This window comes from Castor canadensis, chromosome 6 (genome assembly GCF_047511655.1).
Source record: "Castor canadensis chromosome 6, mCasCan1.hap1v2, whole genome shotgun sequence".
NCBI classification, from domain to species: Eukaryota; Metazoa; Chordata; class Mammalia; order Rodentia; family Castoridae; genus Castor; species Castor canadensis.
The window spans coordinates 79,921,677-79,946,441 of NC_133391.1; the positions used below are offsets into that span (position 1 = coordinate 79,921,677).

The 24,765-nt window shown below is 39.7% G+C and overlaps 1 protein-coding gene across 4 annotated transcripts in view; it reads left to right on the forward strand.

Moving 5' to 3' along the window:
• Sil1 (SIL1 nucleotide exchange factor) overlaps nucleotides 1-24,765 on the forward strand; it is a 269,870-nt gene that overhangs the window by 14,164 nt on the left and 230,941 nt on the right. Inside the window, exon 2 of one of the 4 annotated variants that reach the window (XR_012449049.1) lies at nucleotides 23,896-24,107. The exons of the other annotated variants lie outside the window; for them this stretch is intronic. The gene's annotated coding sequence lies outside the window, so the exon portion shown is untranslated. The remainder of the gene's footprint in view (nucleotides 1-23,895; nucleotides 24,108-24,765) is intronic. 4 annotated transcript variants of the gene reach the window in all.

Genomic DNA, 24,765 nt, shown 5'->3' on the forward strand with positions numbered 1-24,765 from the left:
ACCTTGTAGAAGTCTTTATTTCTTACCTGTATCAGAGTTGGGTGTGGTTGTGTTCCAAGAGGTAGCTGTTTATGCTTTTTGAGTGAAGGGTCAGGAGATACCCTTTTAATTCATTCACTACCTAATGACTCAGTGTTGCATTTAATAGCTTCTTTTACTAATGACAATACTGAGTCCCACAATCTTTGCTACTTGGGAGGCAGAGATCAGGAGGATCCTGGTTTGAAATAAGCCTGGGCAAATAGTTTGGGAGGTCCTACCTCGAAAAGAACCAACTCAAAAAAGGACTGGCAGAGTGGCTCAAGTGGTAAAGTGCCTGCCTAGCAAGTTTGAGGCCCTGAGTTCAAATTCCAGTACCACCAAAGAAAAAAATGAGCCTCAGAGAAGTGAAGTGGGCCATACTTCTTTAGGGCTGCTGCTCACTGTTAAGGGTTTTAGCTGTCATGCTGGTTTTTCTTCTAAGCATGTTGAAGTATGATTCTTGCTCTTACCTCAGAGTTTTGAAGTCTTCCTCTATATTAGAAACAAAGAAATATTGTTCTGGCCAGACTATTGTGTTTTCTATAAAGAATGGGGCCATATACATCAGTGGACCCAAACACACCTTGAATAAGTCTTTAAAAGAAAAAGAACAAATAAATGTCAGAGAAGTTTAAGAATACTTTGGAGTCAGACTTACTTGGCTCTATGTCCTATTATCTACATACTAGCTGTCAGATTTTCTCTAAGCTTTATTTTTACAATCTGTAGAATGCGAATAATACTTATTTTTGTAGCTGTCTTTAAGAATTAATTGAGAGAATATATGTGGAAAGTACTTTCTTTGGGGGAATGTAAATGCTCTGTGCTATCAACAGTGAATTATATGGAACTCAGTTTTCCCGCTGTCTTCTTCCTTACTCTACTCAATTCTTACCTTTCTCTAGTTCTATCTCACAGGTGACTGAGCCTGCAGGCCCTGTTTTTTGGGCAGTGTCTGATGTGGAGATTTTTTTTCTTAACATTTTTATTAGCATATATTACTTGTACAGGGAGGTTTCATTGTGACATTTCTATATATGCTTACAATGTATCATGGTTAGGTTCACCTCTCATCATTCTTTTTCATCCCTTTCCCCCTTATGTAAAATAATTTCAACTGGCTTCACTGTTCTATTTTCATACAAGTATATAAAGTACATCCACCATATTTACCCTCCTTTACCCCCTGCATTTTCTTTCCTCCCAGTCATATCCACCTCCTAACAGGACCTGTTTCACATTCTTTTTTTTGTGGTACTGGGGTGTGAACTCAGGGTCTTGCACTTACTAGGCAGGCATTCTACCACCTGAGCCACTCCACCAGCCCTTGTCTCGTGCCTTTTTGGTCTTCAGCCACATATGAGGCAATTAGCTGATTAAGAAAACTTTGACTTATGTCACAACTTTCCTCTGATTGGTATGTGCAAGGTAGGGAGGCATAGTCAAATACATTGTCCCAGGTTTTGTGTTCAAGTTGACTGTGTTTTTTTTTTTCCCTTTTAAGATTTATAACCGGTTCAGTGGTAATTGGGAAAAAGCCCCTAAAACTACTCATTATACTAATCTCAGACCAAGTTTTTAAAAAATCCAAGCACTATAACTGTAACCTAATCCTTGCTCCTCTCAATGAAACAAATAGGTGGAAGTTTATTATTTTGGGGGAAGGCCAGTCTGAATTGGTAAAAAATAGAGTATTTTTGAGGAAATAACATTGTCTTAAAATGTTGGCAAGCCTCTGCAATGTCTTTTTTAACTAATCTTACTGCTTCCCCTGTTTCCCATTACTATGTTTCTTAGTTATTATAGAAATCTATTTTTTGCTTTAGATTGCTCCAGGACATTTTATACCACTGCTGCTTTGGGTCTTCCTATATACTGTGATGATCAGTGAACACTTAGGCTTGGAAACCTTCAGTGACACCCACTGGCTACTGAATACTTTTCAAGTGTGTATAATTGTCTTGGTGTTCAAGCCTATGGCAGTGTATCCCTTACCATTCGAATTATATACTGTACCATTACTTATATGTCCTCTTTGCTCCTAATAAACTCGTCCTCTAAACATGCCTAATGTTTGTGTGTCTGTCCTTTCTTTTGCCAAGAGTGCTCTCTCCTTGGGGCCCTACTTTATGCTGCAGGGCCAGCTTCTTCAGTGAAGAAGCTGATATAACCTCATCATGTATTCTCATAGCAACACCTTGATTATAGAAATCAGCACACTTTATTCTGGTTAGTTATTTGTCCCTTATTATGTGAGCTGCTCAAAGACATGGGCTATATTTTGTGTCCCTTAGCATAATACTGAGTATAATATAGACACCTTAAATAGTTGTTGAATGAATACGTGAAAACCTAAGAAATGGTAACAATGCTGTCGAAATCCCACTTCTTCCCTGAAGTATTCCTTGATTCCAGCCATAGTGAGTTCAGTCTGATGCCTTAGAGAATGTCTTATGCTCTCAATTTGTTTATAAATTATTAGAAATTAGAAATTATTATCTTTACCCTCTCTGGAGGGTAGAGACTTCTTACTTCATTCTTCTTTAGGTATTCATCCCCAGTACAGTTACTGGCATATAGGAACTGTTTGATAAAGGCTTGTGAATGCAAGAGTCCAGCTCTTTGGTCAACTACAGTATCTGTCAGCTTCCTCTGTCATTCACTGACTCTGGTGATCTCCATCTCAGATGTTTTCAGGGCCAGGAAGGGAACCATCTGTGTGAGACAACAGGGAATGGTGGGTCCATATCAAATTGGAGTGTTCATATGCTCCATGAGAGGCAGTTGCTATTCAACCTGTCATTATCATAGGTGAGTTTGGCTGTACTCATTATCTCTTATTCCAGGAGAAACTGAAAACTCACAAATTTATGAAATCTTCAGGGACTACTATAGTGCATCTGTTGTTCACATTTAACCTACAGTTACCTATTTATATCCTTTGGGTAGAGACTAGAATTCCATAGGTTTGAGGACATAGCCTGAAAGCTTTTGAGGGAGTTTTGATGAAATCCTGACTCTGATTAAGAGTGTCTTATAATTTTATATGGGTAGTCTCTTGGGCTGGTTCCTGTAGAATGTCCTTCTAATTCTGTACTTCATTCTCCATTCTGATTTCATTGGGTAACAAAAAGAAACTTTTGTCCCTAGAAAGATGGTGATCCTAAGACTACTCTAAGTTTTGCTCTATTCCTGGTCTCCGCTGAGGCATGTTTGAAAGTTTGTGCTTCTGGCTGCTTAGAAGGGCTTGGTGGTCAGGCTGGTACAACATAAGGTCCCAGAGAGCACTCCTGTTAGTGACATCTCTGAGAAGGAGCTCTGGGTGAACAAATACAACTGGAAGGAAAATATATTGTATATTGTGGCCAGCAAGAGGGCAAAACAGTATGATACTCAGAAGGGAGTCTGCATCTCTGTGGGACCTTTTGCAAGGTGCTATCTTACATACTGATTGACTGGTTTTTGTAGTTCCTAAGTGACCCTGGTAGTACTTACTTGTTTTGCCTTACCTTCTGGGAATGAGTATGTTGCCAGTAGGTTCTTAAACTGATGCAGAACTTATTGATTGGAATACCCGTGGAAGAATACATGAGAAACTGTAAACAGAGGGTGTCTGGTGAGGGGTCTGGGATCGCTAAGAACTCAGGAGGAGGGATACTGACTTTTCATTTATACGTTTGTATACCTTTCCAAATTTGAACCATGTGCATGTGTTACTGTTATTATTACTATTAGTGCTGGGGATCACACCCAGGACATGCACTGTACCTCTTAGCTATACCCCATCCCTTATTATTATTATTTTTAATGTACCTGTGTAGGTCTGTGTGTGATTTCTTCATTCACTTCTTGTTTTACTCCTGAGGTGTGAGTTTCTTTGAAAACACCTGGGGGTAGTCATTATAGACTGCCTATCAGAGGTGATAGCTTTGCTTCTCTGTTCCCCAGAACAGCTTAGGGTTTGATACCTAGGGGTCTTTGGAATAATAATCAGGCTTAAAGTTTGTTCAACATTTTATCCTTTATAATTTTTACTGTTTACAAAGAGCTTTCAAATACACTATTTTATCTGATCCTTACAACATCCCTGTCTTATGATGGTAAAAAATTGAGGTTTGTGAATCTAAATGACTCTTTCAGGATCATATATTTAGCTGGGGTAGGGGTCTGACTAATTCAGGTAGCTTTCTTTCATATTCATATCCCTTGCTCTTAGTTCTTGATGCAGAGAATTTGGAATTCTTTTTGGAGTTCTCTTACATCTCTGGGTTTCCAGAACTGTTTCAGTTGGAGCAGGAGGGGAGCTCTGGTGTTGCTTCTTTCCTGTTTTGGTTTGAGCTTTTTCCTCTTTAGAACTCTGACTCAGTTACATAGTTTGTTGGTAAAAGGGGTCAGTAGTAGTGCTCTCCATTTTAAGGATGAGGTAAAACTAAAGCTCCAATGGAACAATATCTTTTAGGGGAGTTTGAATTGACAATCTGGTTTCCTATTCTGGGCAGAGAATTATTGCTGATATTAGGCAGAGGGCTTTGTTTTCAGGTTACAAATCTTTTTTAGCAAAGAAGTAACTGTGGAATAGAATTGGAAGGACTTATGTAGTCCTTGGATATAATTTAATGCTCTGTGTCCCAGAGAGAATAAACATTGTAAAGTGTGGGTTTGGATTAATATCCTGACAACATATGGCTTGGCATGTAGGACATTCCTTGGAGACCCTTCTCACCAAACACAACCTGCCTTTGCCGGGTGGCCCCTTCCCACAGGCCTTCCCAGCAGCTGTCGTGCACCTGGGTGGATCATCAGTTTTCCTAAACTTCAAAACAAAACAAAACAAAAAACAAATTTTAACTGATGGAAGTCCTTATACAGAAGGCAAAATAAAATCAACCCTCAGTGACAGTGTGTCTTAGTCCTACTTAGCTTCTCCTTAATTTGTCTAGGGTGTTCACCTCCATTAGGAACATTGGTAGATCCTTACTCTTGAGAATACTACATTGTAAATCACCCTACCCTTTATAACGCTGCTACCCCTGAGGTCAAGAGTCTGAAGTTCTCTGGAAACTCCAGGGAAGCAGGGAGTACCATGGAGGGAAGGCTCATTTATTTCTAAGGACCAAGCAGAAATCCTTGGCTTGTTACCTTTGCTATTTCTATTTGAATCAGAATCTGAAGCTTTCAGAGAGAAGTCTGCATTACTTGACATTGCTAGGAGTCGGAGAGACTCCTTTGCAATCTCTGAAGAGAGCTCATTAGGGTGTGTAGAGGATGTTTTCAGGATCTTTTTTTACCCATAGTCCTGTACTGTGCCAAAGAAAGTTGTAGAGAGGAATCAGCTATGGCTTAGTCAGGGCTTCCTAGATGGTCAGCATTGTAGGCCTGGAAACTCAACTAGTTTACCCAGGTTTAAGTTCCAGGGGCCTTTCTCAGGCTCATGAAATTCCTAAGACCCACCAAGCAATAGTTCCAGTTAACTAATTAATTCTAAGGAACATGACTATCAAGTTGATTTTAAGGGATGGGTAAGAGCATTTTCTCCTCTATAGGAAAGATTAGCTGGGAAGCTTTGGGGTTATAAAATCTCTTACACCCAGATTTAAACCATGCACTAAGAGACTGAAAAAGAAGGGAAAAGAAAAGAACATCAGAATACTCTTGTCAGTCTGTTAGAGCACGAGGTATTTCATTCTCTAGATTCTTCTTTATGTATTCTTTACAAACCATGATCCTTCTGTTACCTCAGGTAACAGATTCTAGCTCTCATCAGTAAATTCCAACTCAAAATTCTTTCTGGTTACTATTCTTACTCACTCTACAGTTATTTGCCAAGTACCCCCTGTGTGCCAGGTCCTATTTGGCCACGGGAATATAGTGGTGAATAGACTCATGTAGTCTCTGCCCTCAGTAACACCCTTCAAACTCCCTCCTTCAATGACTTACTTATGATGGTCTTGTTCATTATGTGTTGATTTCCCTTCCTTTTTTTTTTTTTTTTTTTTTTTGGCAGCACTGGGTTTTGAACTCAGGGCCTCATGCTTGCTAGACAGGTGCTCTTACCACCACTTGAGCCACTCCATCAAACCTTTATTTATTTATTTATTTTTAAGATATGGCCTTGTGAACTGTTTGCCTGGGCTGGCTTCAAACTGTGATCTTCCTGATCTCTGCCTCCTGAGTAGCAGGATTACAGGTGTGAGCCACCAGCACCTGCTTAATTTCCTTCTGAGAGTGCAGTCTGCTCCCTAGACCTAGGGGACAGTGCCTCTTTGTGCTTCATGAGCCTTGCCTGCTGGCTTACCTGCTCCCAAGCAGTGTGCTGAGGCTGAAATAGAAAGCCCCAAGGACCATTAATACCTCAGCCATACTTGTCCCATGAGCCTGCACTTGGCACTCCTGAATGTTCCTTTTCTCTTTGTATACAGATTATTGTGTTCACTGGTAATTTAAATTCAAATAACCTTCCACCCCTTCTCTGCCTTGAAAAAAAAAAAAAAAGCCCTGTGTATTACAGGGTAGAGAATAAAGCAGGCAGCCTTGGTTTCTTGGTAGGGTTTGTTTTATCATGTGTGTTTTTTATATAGCTTGCTATGGATTGCCTTTCTTTAATAGGACTAATGTATAATTCAGGCATATTGATATTCTGCAGTCATAGAATCATCTTTTTTTTTTCAACCTTGTTTGTCATAAATAGTGTGACAGGTAGATTCCTGAGCTTTGGTGACAGGCTTCCTGACTTTGCTTCTTTGCTTTAGGCTCCAGACTCCATCCTGGCCCCAGTGGACCTTGCATAAAAAAGGCCCTACAGCTAGGATGATGATTTCTAGCTTCAAAAGAGGTGCCTGAAGATTGCCTTCTGTTTCCCCCTCCTCTCCCTATGCCAATTTTTCTGGCAGTTACCAAGAAACGTGTGTGGGGAAGCAAGAAGAATGACCCTCCGGGAACCATTTATCTGAGAGCTCCCAGTGGAGGAATGCATTTTCCTTTCCTCCCTCTCTTGCAGTAGTGTGTAACATTGTGATTTGGTACTGCTTGTCCCTCTGCATACTGAGCCCTGTGTATGACTCCTCCAACCCTGTTGGGGTTTTCAACAATAAATTGTTTGCTGGTTAGTATTTCCCCTAAATTATGCTACCTTCCTGGGAGGGTAGAGGAGTATGGTAACAATTAGGGACCCAGTTGAGTCTCAGTTTCTGACTTTGACCACCAAAGGCATCGTGGACAAGTACAGATGAACTATGTTTCCCATTGCTTTTGGGGCTGAGCATTTGCTCTAGTTAGACTTAGTGTTAAGAGCCACACTAGAGGCTTGGCTGGAAAGGAGAAAGCACTGCATAATTATTGATTATGTACTAGTTAAACCTATCAGCCAACAAATGTTAAGTGCAGGAAAAAAGCACAAAAATGTTATAATGGCATAACAGTTATCATTATAATAATTAGCTGGCATAGCTTTTGACAAGAGGCAGATCGTGAAGTGAGTTCAGGGGGAAGGGTTAACCTTGAACTACAGCACAATGAAAGAGTACATTTCCTTGCAGGAGATGCTGCCCATTCAGGTAGCCTTTCTGTATAGCTAAAAGAAATATGGAGACTTCAACCAGGGTTGTATGCCCTGGGTACCACCTGAGAATGTGATGGAGCACACCATTCTTTGGTTTATGGTACTCCATACTGCAGCATGGCTTCTGGGAAAGGCAGAGACTTCATCTCTGTGGAGTCATTTGGAATATTCAGGAAATCCAGTCTCATTCTAATAGTTGCAGATGATGGACTCTGCTCCCTGTGGTGAACTGTGTTCTGTACCTAAGATTTTGTCTATACTAATGTGGTAGGCTGTGGTCATGGAGAGCAGCAAGCTTTTTTTTTTTTTGGTGGAATTGGGGTTTGAACTTAAGACGCTGCACTTGCCAGGCAGGCACTTTGCCACTTGAGCCACTCCTCCAGCCCTGGGCTATGCTCATAGAAGACAGGCTTTTCTTTTCCAGAGAGCTTGCCAGGACTACATTCCCAATTTTGGTTAGGAAGGTGGTATAGAAGGGATGAGGAACAGATACATGGCCCAAAAGGTGGCATTGGAGTAGGGAAAAAGAGTCTTTGGATTCAGGCAGACCTGGGTTTGACTCTTGACTTTGTCATTCGATAGCTATTGGACAGGTGCTTAACCTTGCAGGGCATAGCTACCTGTCTTTGTATGTGCTTATCTGTTCCTTATTTGTTTTTCACTAATCATTCTGTTTATAAAGCACCTATCACTATGCCTGACACTATGTGGTACTCAATAAATACTTATGCCTCACCTCATCCTACCCCTACCACCTACTCTAAAGAATAGAAGGGGCGGGAGGTCTTCCTGCCTCTGTATGGAGGAATTTTGGCTTCATTTAGAGTTTTATATGAACTTCTTTAGGCACTGTGAGCTATGATCTACAGACCTTCTCTGAAACTGCCTTATCAGGGGAGACTTTGATATTTAATATTTGGGTACATCTCTGCCTTATCCAAGGAGTAAAAGAGAGGTTATAAAATTCCTTCAGGGAGCAGTATACCTACTTCTGTCTCAGACTCCTTGTAACCTTTTCTCCCTTCCCTTTTTCCTTTGGGTGGGTAACTTAGGGGCACTGCCTGCTGTGGGAATCACTTATTTATTTTTTCTTGGACTTCTGGTCATTTGGCTCTGTATCTTTACTGGGTAAAAGCTGTTCTGTTTCTGCCTGGGTTTTTGCTGTGGACTTTATTTTGGAAGCTTGGAGCACTCAGACAAGGTGATATCTTTTTAGAATATTTTGGCACTAGGCCAGCTTGTCACTATGGCTACCATCCAGGAAGAATGGCAGGACATAGAAAGTAACTTCTAAAAGAAATTTGGGAAGGAGGAAGGGGAAAAGGGAAAGAATAGTTCCTTAAGGTCAGGTAAAGAGATCAACTTCTCTAAGTAGAACCTTTTGATTTGGACAGAGAGCTTAATTTCCTTTGTTTCCTTTACTTTTAAATCTAAAACATCTATAGAAACTGTGTTATTTCCAGACACTATGAGAACCTGAGATGCAATAATGACAAGTTAGATAATTTTTTTTTCAGTTCAGGGTCTTGAACTCAGGGCCTACACCTTGAGCCATTCCACTAGCCCTTTTTTTTTTGTGATGGGTTTTTTTCAAGATGGGGTCTTGCAAACTATTTGCCTGGGTAGGCTTTGAACTTTGATCCTCCTGATCTCTGCCTCCTGAGTAGCTAGGATTACAGGTGTGAGCCACTGGTGCCTGGTCAGATATGGTTCTTGCTTTGAGTGTATTGATAAAGGTAGACATTAATTGAATTATAATCACACACAAAAATAAAATTATAATTTATAAATGTATTGAGAGAAAGGAGTGCAGTACCATGACAATATTTGGCAGGGTTTGACTTGGTCTTGGAGCTAAGAGGATATCAAGGAAGGCTTCCTTAAGGAGATGATGTTTGCATTAAATTGGAAAGAACAAACAAGTATTTAGTAAGCAAAGTAACATGAGGTTGAAGAACATTTCAGGCTGAGGGCTCAGGTTTTGCTGTGACAAATACCTGAAAAAACAAAACAAAACAAAACAACTTAAAGAGAGGAATTACTTATTTTGGCTTCATGGCTTCAGAGGTTTCAGTCCATAGTTCTTGACTCTGTTAATTCTAGGCCTGTGGTAAGGCAGAACATTATGGAGGCATGAACATGAGGCAGAGGCTACTCATCTCATGGCATACAGGAAGCAGAGCAAAGAAGGGAAGGGGCCAGAGCAAGTCAAGTACATCAAAGGTATATACTCCAACCAGGATCTACTTTACATAGTTTCTACCATCTCTCAAAATTCTATTCAAATTTTGTATCCATCAGTGAAATAATCAATTAGGCGAGAGTTCTTATGATCTAATCTCTGAAAATGCTCTCACAGACACACCAGAGATATGCTTCACTAGTCATCTTTCAGTTCAATTAAGTTGATAATTAACCATTGGACTGGGAGCATGGTTCAAGTGGTAGAGCACTTGAGTTCAAACCCTAGTACCACTACAAAAAAAAAAAGAAAAAAAAAAGATTAACCATCAGAGTGAGGGTAGGGAGTTCTCTGAAGAACTGAAAATGTGGCCGGAGAACAAAGAATGAGAGGAACTAGGTTACCAGATGATGTTGGAAGTATTGGCCAGGGCAGGGTTAGTCAACCATGGCAAGGCACTTTGTGTTTATCTGGAGAGCATGGATGCTTTGGAGAGTTGTTGTTGGTTTGGTAGTGAGATGACTGGATTTTCAGTATGAACAAACCACTCTCTGGACAGTATATTGGGTGGGCTTTGATGAAGGAGTAAGAATAAAGATCAGAACAGGAACATTACTGTAATAGGGTGCTTTTTTTCCCATTCAGTCAGATGAATGGTCTTGAGGCTAACCTTTGAAAGTGGATCCTTTTGGACTACTGGGGAGGGGAGAAAGAGGGAAGAAAAAGAGAGGTTAGTTGGGACGGCAGATGTGATCAAAGCATGATATTTGATGTATAGAAATGTCACTGATACCCATTAATATGTGCAATTAATATGTATTAATAAATGAGTAGGAAAAAGAGAAAAATGGTACCTTTTCCCTCCAACTCAAGTCCTCTCTCAAGTACTAGTAGTCAGTGTATTATTAGGGTCACCTGGCCACTTAGAAGACATGGTGGTCCACTCTGCCATTATTTGGCATTATTCTGTCTATCCAGAAAAAGGCCTACAGGTTTTAGGCCTGTCACTTGTTGACATCTTACAGCTACAGAGCCCTTTTTAATCTGTTATGTCAACATCTCACTATTGGCTGTCATTATTGGGTGGGAGCTACCCCTCTCACCTTGGTTCCTTTTAGTCATTGACACTGGCAACTCCCTGAGATGCAGTGTGCCAATTTAGCAAAGCCAGTACCTACAATTTGTGTAACATTTGGTTCTGGTTGGTATAGGTGTACCCATGTTCTCTTTGGTAGTTGCCAGTGTCTGAAGAGCCAGAAATGAGTTGAGTTGTTCTTTCCATGTGTAGCCAGAGAGACTGAGGTATATGAGGGGCCTATGGTATAAAGAAAACTGAGTTAGAAGTCATATGCTCTCAGACCAATTGTTAAGTGCATTATGGATGATTCTAGACCCTAGACAAGAGCTCCGACCCCCTTTTATTTATTCATTAGGGAGACTGTATTACATAGTGGTTAGGAGCATGGCCATTAGACTTGGACTAACTTTAGTTAGAATTTCAGCTTCTCTACTTACAAGTTTGGACAAATTGCTTTCCTTTCCTGATCCATAGTTTTCTCAGCTATAAATGGGGAATAATGATAAGTGTCATAATCTGAATGTATGTATCTCTCTAAGTTCATATATTGAAATCTAACACTCAGGGTGATGATATTAAGAGGTAGGGCTTTGGAAGGTGATTAGGTCATGAGAACCTTGCTCTTATGAATGGTATTAGTGCCCTTATAAAAGAGACCTAAGGGAGCTTCCCTTGCCTCTTCTGTCATATGAGGAAATGGTAAGAAGGAATCATATCTATGAAGCAGAAAACCCTCAATCAGATACTCAATCTGTTAGCACTTTGATTTTTTGCTTCCTATCTTCTAGAACTATAAGCAGTATATTACTGTTGTTTATAAATTACTAGTCTGTTTTGTTAAAGCAGCCCAAACAGACTAAGATAGAAATTGATAACAAGAAGTGAGGTGCTACTACAACAAATACCTAAAAATGTGGAAGAAGCTTTGAAATTGAGTAATGGGTAGAGGTTGGAAGAGTTTTGAGATACATTGTCATGAAAAGAGCCTTATGGATGTTTCTGCTGGGGATCAGAAGAGGAGAGCTATAGAGATAGTCTCAGTCTTCTTGGAGATTACCTAAGTGATTGTGATCAGAATGTTAAAGTATGGATGGCAAAGGCCATTCTGATGATGTCCCAGATGAAAATGAGGAATTTTATAGTTTTCCTTCTTTATTGAGTTCTGACTTCATGCTGTTATGGTCAGAAAGATATTTTGTGTATGAAATCTATCCTTTAAAATCTACTGAGACTTAGTTTATGGCCTAACATTTGTTACAACCTGGAAAATATCTTATGTTTACTTGAGAAGAATGTGCGTTGTTGTTTGGTTAGAATGTTTTGTTATGATCGATATAGGTAGATACAGTTGGTCCATTGTGTTGTTCAAGTGCTTTGTTTTATTTATCTTCTGTTTGTTCGTTTTATCCATTGTAGAGAGTGAGTATTGAAGTCTCTAATTATTTTAGAGCTGTCTATTTTTCTATCTGATTCTTTTGATTTTTGCTTTGGGCATTTGATAGTCTGTTATTAAGGGAATAAATGTTGATAATTTGTGCCTTTTTTGGGTATTGAACTTTTTATCAATATATATTATCTTTTGTTTCTTCTAACTTTTTGCGTTTAAGTCTATTTTGTGTAATATTAATATTGCTGTTCTGTTCTCTTTGGTTACTATTTATATGGAATATCTTTTTCCATATTTTTACTTGAACTTGTTTGTATCTTTGAATCTAAAGTCTCTTATAAGTAGTATAAAATTGGATCACTGTTTTTATTGTTGTTTGTTTGTCCCCCCTTCCCATTTTGCTAATCTCTGACTTTTGATTGGAGAGCTTAGTTCATTTGTATTTTAAGTAATCACAGATAAGGAGAGACTTCTGTCATTTTGCTTTTAACTTTCTGTATGCCTTATAGCTTTTTGGTCCTTTTCTGTTTTGTCTTTTGTGTTCAGTTGATTTTTGTAGTGAAACTTTTAAATTACATACTCATTTCCCATTCTGTATATTTTTTAGCTACTTTGTGGTTACCATGGTGATTACATTTAATAGCATAAGGTTTTAACACTAATTTGAATTTATACTAGTTTAACTTCAATAGTATACAAAAACTCTGCTCCATCAACAGCTCTGTTTCCCATCCCCATTGGTTGTTGATGTAACATTATTACATGTTATGTATTGTATCCAAAAAGACAAAACATATGTTTTTTATCCACTAATTTCCTAAATTACAGTAGAAAACAAAGTATGATGTCACAAACCTAAGTTATAATGTTAGTTTTCATAATTGCCCATGCATTTACTTTTACTAGGACCTTTATTTCTTCATAGTGATTCTTTGAATCACTATGCAGCATCCTTTCATTTTAACCCTACAGGACTCTTATTTAACATTTGTTGCAGAGCATGTCTAGTCACAAACTTATTCAGCTTTTCTGTATCTGGGAATGTTTGAATTTCTCCTTCATTTTTGAAGGGCAGTTTTTTAGGATATAGCACTTTGGCTATAACAGCTCACTGCCTTCTGCCCTCCAGAATTTCTGATGAGAGGGTTTAGAGGAGTGGCTCAAGCGGTTAGAGCATCTGTCTAGCAAGTATAAACCCTGACTTCAAACCCCAGTGCTGCCAAAAAAAAAAATCTGATGAGAAATCAGTTTATTGAGGATTCTGTGTGTAACAAGATGTTATTTGCTCTGCTTTCAGCATTCTGTCTTATCTTTGATTAGTTTGATTATAATGTGCCTTGATGTGGATCTGTTTGACTTTATCCTATTTGGAGTTTGTTGAACTTCTTGGATGTATATATTCATATCTTTCATCAAACTTGGGGAGTTTTTGGCCATTAGTTCTTCATATGTTCTTTTTGGCCTCTTCTCTTTCTGGAACTCACAATATGTGTGTTGATTTGCTTGATGGTGTTACAGATCAGCTGACTGGGGTTCTTTTGTTCTATCTGGGTGGAAATCACAAATAGGCAAAGGGAAACTTTGAGCTCTCCAGTGCCAAGAGCCTATGGGCTGGACTAGTAGATCCAGAGACTTATTGCTGTGGATCCTGAACACTAGAAGCTTTTGGTTCTAGAAGACAGAGACTTATAGCTCTAGATGCTCAAGTAAGAGGTTTACTGCTCTCGGACCTTGACTGTCAGTGGCCCCAGACTCAGCAACAAGCAATTCAAGGCTTGTAGTAGCAGCTAGCATTAGTGGCAGCAGATGATAGCCAGTGTTAACTGAGTGTTGGGACCTTTGGCTCCTAGAATTGGCTGATGTTACAGCTCTCTAGCATTGAGTGTTGGGACCCTTGGCCCTTAGGACTTGGAAGCTCCCTGGAACTCTTTTAGTGACTGAGGCCTGCAGTCTCTCTTTGACTTTTCATAGCATTCTATTTTCCATAGTCTTGGCTTTTTGTCTCCCCTCACCTTCTTCTGCCCACCCCCCATCCTTTTTTTTTTGTCTCAGCTTCCTTTTTTCCCCACAGTTTTCTACTCCCAGTTACTTTCTGAAACTCTTCAGCTGCTTTCTTACTGCTACTGCTGCTGTCACCACCACTGTTGCTACTGCCATCACTGTCTCTTCTTTGTGTTACCAGCTCAGCCTGCTCTATTTAGGATAAAGAACAGATCAGTCAAGAAAAAGTCACTAGGGAAAAAGCCTTTTATGTTGCAACATCAGGGGGCAGCACAGGAATGTGTCTCCTGGCTGACTCAAAAAAATGAGCTGAACAGCCTGGTTATATGGGGGGGAGTGGAGAATGATGGGCAGCATGGGTATGGTATGCAAATATAGTGATTATAACACATACCATTAAGAGCACAACTTCCTGTTTTATCAAGACCAATCATAGCTCAGGGTAGATAAAACCCTCACATATGTCAGTTGTAATTTTTTTTCCCCCGAGTCACTGGGGGAGTATTCTTCTTTCTCTGGATCTGATTAAAGACGGCCTCCACGAGGCCTGGAGCTGCTAGAGGTAGGGCTGTCTGGAGTAGCTGCAGGTGGGAGTCATCTAAAGTTTGTTAAGGCTTGTCTTGCTAGAGTGAGTTTCTGGCACTGGTGTAGGCTGCAATTAGAATAAGGCCTCCTGAAAACAGGAGTCATGTCTTCAGCAGCTTTGATTATAATGTCCCTTGAAGTTGGAATGCAGTTCTTCATGGGCCATTAACCACTTAGGCTGCCAAGTATAAAGGCTTATGGCTCCTATATAGAGGCCAGAGACTTATATCTGTCAAATGGTCTGCACATGACAGCTTCTTTGACTCACAGAAAGACAACAAAGGGTGCTTTTAGAAAAAGACTTAACAAAAACTTAATATTTTCATGACATAGTGTTCAACAGTGCTTTATTCTCCGCCTCAATACCCTAGGAAGACTTGGATCCCTCAGACTTGATCTGTCTTAGTGGTGCCCTTCTAGGGCACTTAGTTTCTATTCACTTTTCTTCAATATTTTTTCTTTCTTTTTCTCAGATTTGGTAATTTCCATTGTTCTGTTTTCAGGTCCACTAATTCTTTCTTCTGTCTGTTTAAATCTGCCTTTGAATCCCTTTTTTTTTTTTGTCTTTTCTATTTTGGTGCTGGGATTGAACCCAGGGCCTTGCGCATGCTAGGCAAGCGCTGTACCACTGAGCTACATCCCAGCCCCCCTTTGAATCCCTTTAGTGAAATTTTCTTTTTAGTTATGTACTTTTTAGCTCCAAATTTCTATTTTGTTTCTTTTAAAATTTTCTATTTCTTTATATTTCTATTTTTCAAAGTGTTTTCTCAACTTTATCCATGTCTTTCTTCAGTTGTTTAAGTTCTTCTTAAAGAAGAAAAGTGTTTTAAATTTAAAGTCTTTGTTTAGTTAGTCTTCTAACAGGTAAAAATCTGTTAGGAACAGGACAATTTCTGTTCATTTTTTTTTTTACTTTGAACATGTCATACTTTCCTTTTTCTTTGTACGCTTTTTTTTGGTGGGACGGGTTTGAATTCAGGGCTTCACACTTGTGAAGCAGGTGCTCTACTGCTGGAGCCACACCTCCAGCCCTGCATTGTGTTGAAAACTGGACCTATAAGTCTAATAATGTGATGAGTCTGGAAATCAGATTGTCTACCTTCTCCAGGATTTGCAGTCTTTTTTGTTTATTTGTTTTGGCTTTTTTTTTTTTTTTTTGGCCATGCTGTGGATTGAACTCGGCTTCACGCATGCCAGGTAAATGCTTTACCACAGAACTATAGCTACAGCTCTGTTTTTGTGTTGATTGTTGTACATTGTGTTCTGAAGATCAACCTCAGGCATAAATTTAAGGTGTTCTTAGGTTTTCTCTGGACCTGTACTTTCCTCTGGTCATGTGTTAATGACTTTCTAATTTTCCCCATATATGTGGTTTTACTCTGTAATCAGAAGCAGTAGTCCATGGTAGAACACAAGATCCCCGATATTCGGAAGACAGTCTTTTTTGGATATCCCGTCTCCTGCAAGCTGTGTATAAGCTACTCTAGGAATACCTGTGCAGCTACCTTGAGGGTTGGGTAGCTGCTCCTGTGATAAGAGTTAAAAATTCACAGAAAATAACTAATTTACCTGTAATCCTTCCCTTGGAAGTTGCAACCACTCTGTAATCTCAGAAGGATTCTGTCAGTGCAATGGTTGCCTAGGTGGGAAGACCAGTTTTGGCACTTCTTACCCCACCATCTTCCCAGAATCCTTTCCTTTACTGGCTTTTTGACCTTGGGCTTATTACTTCTGTGATTCAGTTTCCTCATCTTGTGCTCACCTCCTGAGTGTGGCTAGGATAAAATGAGATAATGCATGTCATGTGCTGGCACATGGCAGATGCTTAGTGAATGGTGAGGACTATAATGCCTTCAAAGAATTCAGTAAGAAGAGAAGCCGTGGACTGGACTATAGGTTTAGGAGAGGCTGACCAAAGGCATGAGACAGTGGGGTTGGGTTTCTGTGTTAGGGACAGTTTTTGGAGAAGGTATTTAGAATCAGGCCCCAGTCTATAGTCCTCACTGGGGAAGATAAACAACTATTTGAAAGAGAGGGAAAGCAAAGGACAGAACCTTGAGTGGTAATCTGAAAGAATTGTTGTTTCTTTTCCCTCTGTCAGGGGAGGGTTGGAGTCACTAGAGCAAAGTGAGTGGAGCTCTGGCTGTTTTGAGTTAGGCAGACCTGGTTCCCTGTCCTGGCTTGGCCATGTACATGTTGTGTGGCTTTGAGCAACTCACTTCTCTTCTCTGAGCTCTGGTTATCTCCTCTGTAAAATGGAATTGATAATATCTATTGCAGTATTGGATGAGGATTAAGATAATGTATGTGCAATATTTAGTACAGTTTCCTGCATATATCAATGTATATTCAGTAAGTGATAGATTAAAAAAGAAATATTTCTCTTGGGAAATTAAACTTTTCTAACTTCTGTGGCCAGAAAGCTTTTGTGAAATGTGTGTCTACATCTTGGGATAAGTTACCAACTTCCTTCAGTAAGTTCTTACAGAGCGTGCCACTCCCTTGCCCCACATCCTCTGATGGCTCACCATCATACTTGGAATTAACTCTAAACTTCTTACCCTGGTTATAAGCCTTTCATGTTCTGAATCCCTGCTTGTCTGTCTTGGCAGCCTCATTTCTATGCTCCCATCTTTGCCTCTTTGTGGCTACTGTGTTGTAGCCACAGTGACCTTTCTGCTTCTTGAACAGAGGGCCTTTGCTCCAACTGTATCCTCTGCCTGGAATGCTCTGCTTTGTCTTTACTTGATTGGCTCCTTGTCATTTACACCTCAGTTCTGCTGTTATTTATGACAAAGGCCCTTCCTTTCATCCAGTACGAAGTGACTACTTAAGATAACATAACATAATCATCTGCATTAGTCCATTTTCTGTTGCTGTAACAAAACACCTGAGACTGGGTAATTTATAAAGAATAAAAACTTATTCTGGCTTATGGTTCTGGAGGCTGGGAAGTTCAAGGGCATGATACCAGCATCTTCTTGGCTTCCAGAGAAGGCCTCATGCTGCTTCAACTTATGGCAGAAGGCATAAGCACAAGAAAGCTTAAGCAGAAGAGAGGAAGGGACAACGGAAGATAACCCATTTTATATTAACCTGCTCTCAGAACTAATCCAGTCCTGCAAGTGTTATGTCAGTCCATTTTGAGAACAGTGCCCCCATGACTTAATAACCTCTTAAAGTTCCCACCATTTTTTTTTTTACATTTAAAAAATTTTTTTATCAGTTTTACCTTTACTTACATGTGTATACATTGTTTGGGCCACCTTCCCCTCCTCTGCCCCTCCTCCCCATTTTCAGGCAGAACCTGTTAGCTCCCACCACTTCTTAATACTGATGCGTGGGGAGGACAAACCATAGCACCACCTGATACATGGATGTGTATATACATATATGTGTATATGTATGTATATGTATTTTTGTTTATTTGATTGCTTCTTGTTGACTCTGTTTTCCCTTCACTCAAATGTAATTTCCATGAGTGTAGGGACTGTATTTGTCTGTCCTGTACACACTTGTATCCTTAGTGCTAGGAACAGTACTTGGCATATAGTAGATGATTAAACAATGTTTGCTCAGTGCATGAGCTTGTAAATGAGATTGTGTTCTCTTATTACTTAGAACCTGGGTACACAGGTGTTTATATTCATACTGATTTGTTTCCTAAATAAATATACTCAAACTGATTTTCCTTCTTGTTTATTATTTATTAAGTGCTCTCCTTTCTCCCTACACCTCCAGTAATTGGAACATTCTGAGGAGAGGCAGTTTTCCCCTTGCTTCATTTTATGTAGCTCTATTTCTTCTTGACATTTTGTTATTGGAAAGGGGAGTTTGTAGTTGCTGGGCTTCGAGCATTGATTTTTTTAGGTTTTCTGTTATAAGGAAGCAAGCTTTAATGCATTTCTTTGGAATAAAACAAACACAAAAGCTCACCAGGACATGTCAACTTTATCTCACTCTTGATTTTTTACCAACACTTTTTGCAATAATAGTGTAGTTCTTAGATAAGGTCATTAGCCAAGAATTGGCAAATTGACAATGGCCAGATAGAAACAAATTCATAGAATGTGAGTGGGTGGCAAAGTGAGACATAACAGGTCAGAGGGGATAGTGCTTCTTTTTCTGGCAGTGGCCTGTTTTTCACAAGAAATACTGGCCATGTGAGTGAGACCCGGTGAGGGCCAGTTTAATTTTCTTCTTTTCACAGGTCTGTAGCTTTGGAAGCTGCAGAGACCATAAGGAAGCTGCTCAGTACTGGTGTGTCAGTCTGGCAAGGCCAAAAGCAACCCTTTTTCTTCTCTTTGCTAGGGAGGTACTCCACATTCCTTTGAATTAAGGAATAGGTGGAATTCTACCCACTTTTGTAAATGTTTGAGTTGCTAATGTTATCCCTCACTGAAAAAACTTGGTCTTTAGAGAATAAATTCCCAGGAATGTGTATGAGCAAGAAAGCATATCTGGAGTAGGGTTAGCCAAGAGAGAGACTGGTTTGCATTTCTGTCCCTATCGAGAACTATAGCAGTGCAGATACTGGCCACCACTTACTTCCAGGGTTCCTGTTCCCATTCAGCTGCCTTCTTCTTTTACTTTTTCAAAAGAACATGTTTCCCTTAACCTGACTTCACCATTTATAATTCTCTCAAGTGAAACACATTGAACAGCCTCCTTGCTATTCTCTCGATGTTTATTTTTCTCCTTTGAAGGCTTAGACCTGTGGCTGAAAAAGGGTATTTAGCCACTCTTGCTCCAACTCTGCAGTCAGTGTTTTCACTTGATGTAGTTTCTCTGATCATCCTCTATCCTTCTGGAATAATCACTAACTTATGTATAAATGTCTCAAGAAGCTCACTTCTATTGAAGCCCTCCTTCCCTCATTTTATGTCAGAATTTCAGCTATAAGCCAGAAAGACAGGTTTTTGAAGGTTTGGTAGAGCAAAAACTCTACAATTGAGTGACTATCTCAAGCAACTTTCTTTGGGCTTAAAAATCAATCATTAATTTCTGGCTTTAAAAATCCCCTTCTGGGGAAAGTGAATAAGAGAGTAAAAGGGGGGGTTAAACATGATCAAAGTATACTATATGTATGCGTGAAAATATCACAACAAAACTCTCCACATTGTACAGTTAATATGTGCTAATAAAATGTGGAGAAAAAAGAAAAATACCCAGAGCTGAATTCAGCCAAAAAGAAAAAAGTCATTATTAAGCCTTCTCTCACTTCTTTTACCTCACCTCTTCAGTCTTTTTCTGTGCTAAATGATGATCCCTATTCCTTTAATCTTTTTTTACTTGCTCTATTTCATCACCCCTGTGTTGTTTCTATAATTCCTCTTCAAATGGGGTGTTTTCCTTTAGAATTTTTCACAGCTGTCTTCTGGCCAGGGTTGTAGATAATGTTTTTTTTATCATTTCTTTTACTGCACTGCCCCCCCAGGCTATGACATGTTTTTTTTTTTTAATTGTAGGAAGGTAATTGGAATGGGTTAGAGTCATTGCTATTCTCCCAACTCATTTTTTCTATACATGATTCCATGTCATATAAGGTGGATCAGCCAGTCACCAAACTGGAGATACTTTTGACTTTTAAGGTGGTGATGATCTAAATTTTTGTGATGGTCTAAATTTTTTTGATGCCTAATCAGGGTTTCTATTTTTAAAAATTAATCTATGGATTTGTTGTTGTGTTGTTAAAAGTAAACAAATTTACATCTCTTTTTATTTTGATTTGTATTGATTTCTTCTTACCTTAAGTCCTGACTGAGAACTTCAAAACCAGTTGCAATCTTTGTGTTCACAAGGATTTGATACATCAGGACTCCCATTTCTGCCCCATATTCTTCACCTATGTATCTGATAGATAATAGACTGCTGTGGGAGCAGTTTTCAGATGTCTTACATCATGCACACACATACTCAGGAATATAGCTAAGTTCCAAGGAATAGACATTTCTCTAAGAACTCATTCTGTTTCATGCAAATGCCCTCCTTGCAGCAAAATTGGAAACTTTGAAAGAGATGGAACTAGTGACTTTTTTTTTTCCCCAAGAGGCCTAAAGCTCTTAAAATAAACCTTAAAAAATCTGGTACTCAGAGATTCAGCTTAGAAAGCAGACAAATTGCAAATGTGGTACAGTGAGGCTCTCCTTTCCTCAGATCTTTTTCTGTTTTCACTCTCGATTTATTTTAACATCCCCTTTCATGGTCTTACCTTTCAGAAACTTGATTCAGGTCTTCCTTGCCGGCTCCTGGCAGGGGAAGCAGCAGGGCTTCCAGCCCTAATTTATGGTTTACATTTCTTCTCCATTCCCTTGCTTTGCTGCCCTAGTTCTTCATCTCCCAGCATCTTACTGGTGCTTTCCCCATCAGAAAAGTCACTGTCCAATAGTGACATGTAGCTTTGGAATTTGGTGGTGAAAGTCTTAGTCTAGTGATTTGGGTAGACTTTTGGAGTCTGTTTTATGCTTGTACTGCTAAATGAGGTGATCTCTCCTCCTTGTTTTTATTTATTTGTTTTTGGTGGTGGTACTTGGGTTTGAACTCAGGGCCTCACACTTGATAGGCAGGTGCTTTTACCACTGGAGCTACTCCAACACCTCCCCCCAACTTCTTTTTAGTACCATCTTTCTTTCCCCTTGAGTCTTGTTGCCAGGGGAAATGGAGATTTCTTTACCATGATTCTTGTTGCCAGGGGAAATGGAGATTTCTTTACCATGATTAATTTTGGAGTATTATCTTATGAAGTTACAAAATATCATTTCAGAGCAAGATGTCAGGGAGTCTCTCTGCAGTTCCCATGAAACAAGTTGACCTTTTAGTTCATTTTTTCATCATCTTCGGGGGCCCATTTGAGAAGAGCTCAAGCAGTAATTAGGGCCAAGCAAAGAAAACTTAACTTGGAACTAGAATATTTTAATAAGAAGTTTAAAGAAATCAGAGCCTGCTGATATAAACAGGAGTTTGAACTTTATTCTCTTCTTACTTATTCCTTTCCCTTTTTGCATTATTTTTTTTTCTCCCAAATTTGAAGACTTTCCATTATTTCTTTGGTGGTGGAATGATCCTGCTGGTGATAATCTACTGAGATGCAGGTAGGTGGAGGGGGTAGTGGCGGACTGCCTTCAAGTACTGCTAAGTGTGGATATTTCGTTCCCCCAAGGATTCTTAGGGACTGTGTTTTCAGATGGTCCTTTGAAAGGATGTAAGGAGCAAAAAAATTTTCTGAGCAGTTCTAAGAACTCTTTTGTGAGGTTTTCTGAACACTTCAAAGATTCAAGCCAAAGATTTGTGAATTTGTCTCCATAAGGTCTTTTCTAGTGACAGTAGTAAACCCCCTGTGGTTCATTTGGGTGGCAGGCAGTTTGATGTTATATTTAAGAGCTTGGCTTTGGGGTCAGACCTGCTTTCTAATTCTGGCACTTCCATTCATTAGATTTGTAACCTTGGGAAGGTGGCTTCTCTAAATTTCAGTTCCCTCATCTGTAGTAGTGAAATCAGAGTTTTAGACCCCAGACCCAAACTCCTGGGATTTCATTTGTCAGGTCTGGCTACTTGCCCTTATATACTAAGTAGACATGTTGAAGGACAGAAAAAGGTTTATTATGTGGCATGGGCACCCAGAGGAACATAGTGCTTCTGTTCATCTTTAGCCATCTTTGGGGTACTGACATAAGCTTTAGGTATAAGTAGATAAAGAATTTGGGTGGAGCAAACATATGCATAATTATTAAACAATGCCAGTCACAGATGTGTTCCATTGGTAAGAGATGGAGACTGGTAGCCTAGCAGCTCATTGTCTCAGATTGGTTAAGTGGGACCTGGTTGGCCATTATCTTGGTCCGTTTTCTCTAAGGGTTCTGGAGAAGTTATCACTGTCATTATTTAAGGGGAGCAATCTGGTTCCCATGAGATGATTATTCCTACTCCAGGGTACAGCCCCATCATTATTTATTAGGCAGCTGTCCTTATTTTGGGGGTGTTGTCTGTCCTGCAAGGCTCTGCTGTTCCTTCAGAGTAGTTTTGTTCCCTTGTTATAAAGATGTTATTGATCAGTCCTGTCCTTTCTGGAGCCCAAGGTGATTGCAAAGTGACTGCAGATAGAATGACTTAGAGCAAAGACATATATAAAATGGAGGCAGGGATGCTAAGCTTTTCTCCTGCTTTTAGTTAATTCATGGGCCCAAGTAAGAAGTCAGTACTTTTCAGCAAAAGCAGTTTAAATATCTATTACAATAGAAGGGTAATGATGGCATCTATGATGCAGGTTTGTTTTGAGCCCAATACCTGGTGAGTCCCTAAATGTTAGCTGTGATTGTTACTTGGGATACTGGTGAAAAATCACATTGGTTTGAATGTGTCTCCCAAAGTGTATGTGTTAGAAACTTAATCTCCAATGTAACAGTGTTGAGAGGTGGAACCCTTAAGAAGTGATTAAGTCATGAGGGCTCTGTGTTTATAACAAAAGGATGAATTCAGCTACTTCCTGTGTGATTCTGCCATATTGTGACACAGTAAGAAGGTCCTCATTAGATGCTGGTCTCTGGATCTTGGTCTTCTCAGTCTCCAAAACTGTAAGAAATAGATATCTGCTCTTTATAAATTAGCCAGTCTCAGGAATTCTATTATAGCTCCACAAAATAGACTAATACCAACCTTCTTGGCAAGACAAAAAATGATAGAAACAGCTAAAAGAACCTTGAAGAGAAGATAAGGGGTTGAGGGAGAGTGAAAAAACATTTAGCAAAATGAAAATTAGAACTCTGAGTACCTACCTGTTGTTTTACTACATTAATAAATCCCATGTCTTCTCATTGTTAATCCACCAAACTGATTATTCTCCCAGGAACCCCAGTCCTACTGGCTCCACAACAAAGATTCAATAGCCACAACAGCCACAACATCCTTCATTACTAAGACATCATTATTTTTACAAAACATAAGGCTGTGTTTTGCCACCTGCACTTTGAAGTGCTGTAAATATTTAAAGCCAAACTGTACTTGTCAGAATAGGTTCCACAAGTGCATTTGGGGATGCTGTAACTTTGTCCTGACAATGTATTTATTAGCTTTCTTATTAATTCCAGGGCTAATTAACTTGAGGCACTTCTGTGCCAGCCTGCTCACATCAACACTCCAGAGAGGGAGAAAAGGGTGACTTGCTCCTTTTCTCAGTGTTCCTGCTATGGTGAACAGCAGTCCTTCTTGAGGGCAGAGGGGAAACTGAACTACTTGTGGGGCCAAACATACCTGTGTGGAAAAGAAGAAATTGTGGCCTGGATGAAGCAGAACTATAGAGGTTAGGAGCTTCTCAATGATTTGGAAAACAGGTGCATACAAACAAATTAGATGAAAAACGGTTAGTTTAGTTTGCTTTCTCATGAAGATGCTGGATTTTGGGCTGTTTATCTCCAGATCTGCTTATTAGAAGAGGTTGGCTCAGCCCTCATAAGCTTTCTCTGCAATGGTGGTGGAAGAAAGGAGAGGCTCATCTGAAGGTGTGCAGCAGAGGAGCTGTCATTGCCCGTTGTTTTTGTTCTTGGCAGGGTCACTCATTGGGAAGACGCCTGGTTTAGGGGGGTGGTGTGTAGAAAAAGGAGCAAAGGGTAGTGCTTGAGTGCAAATCTGGATTCATAAGCACCTAGGTTCAGAGACTGGCTTTGCCACTTCTAGCTGGGTGTTCTAGATACCTGTGATTGCAGTGATAAATTAATACAAGTTTTGTGGCTTAACGCAACAGAGACTTATTCTCTCATAGTTCCAGAGGTCAGAAATCTGAAATGAGTATTATTGGGCTGAAATCCAGATGTTATGCTCCCTCCAGAGGCTTAGGACAGAATCTATCCTTGCTTCTTTCAGCTTCTTCTGGTTCCTTGGATTATGACCACATCATTCTAGTCTTCAACGCTAGAATTTTCAAACCTCTCTCTGCTTTGCCTCTTCATTTCATCTTTTTT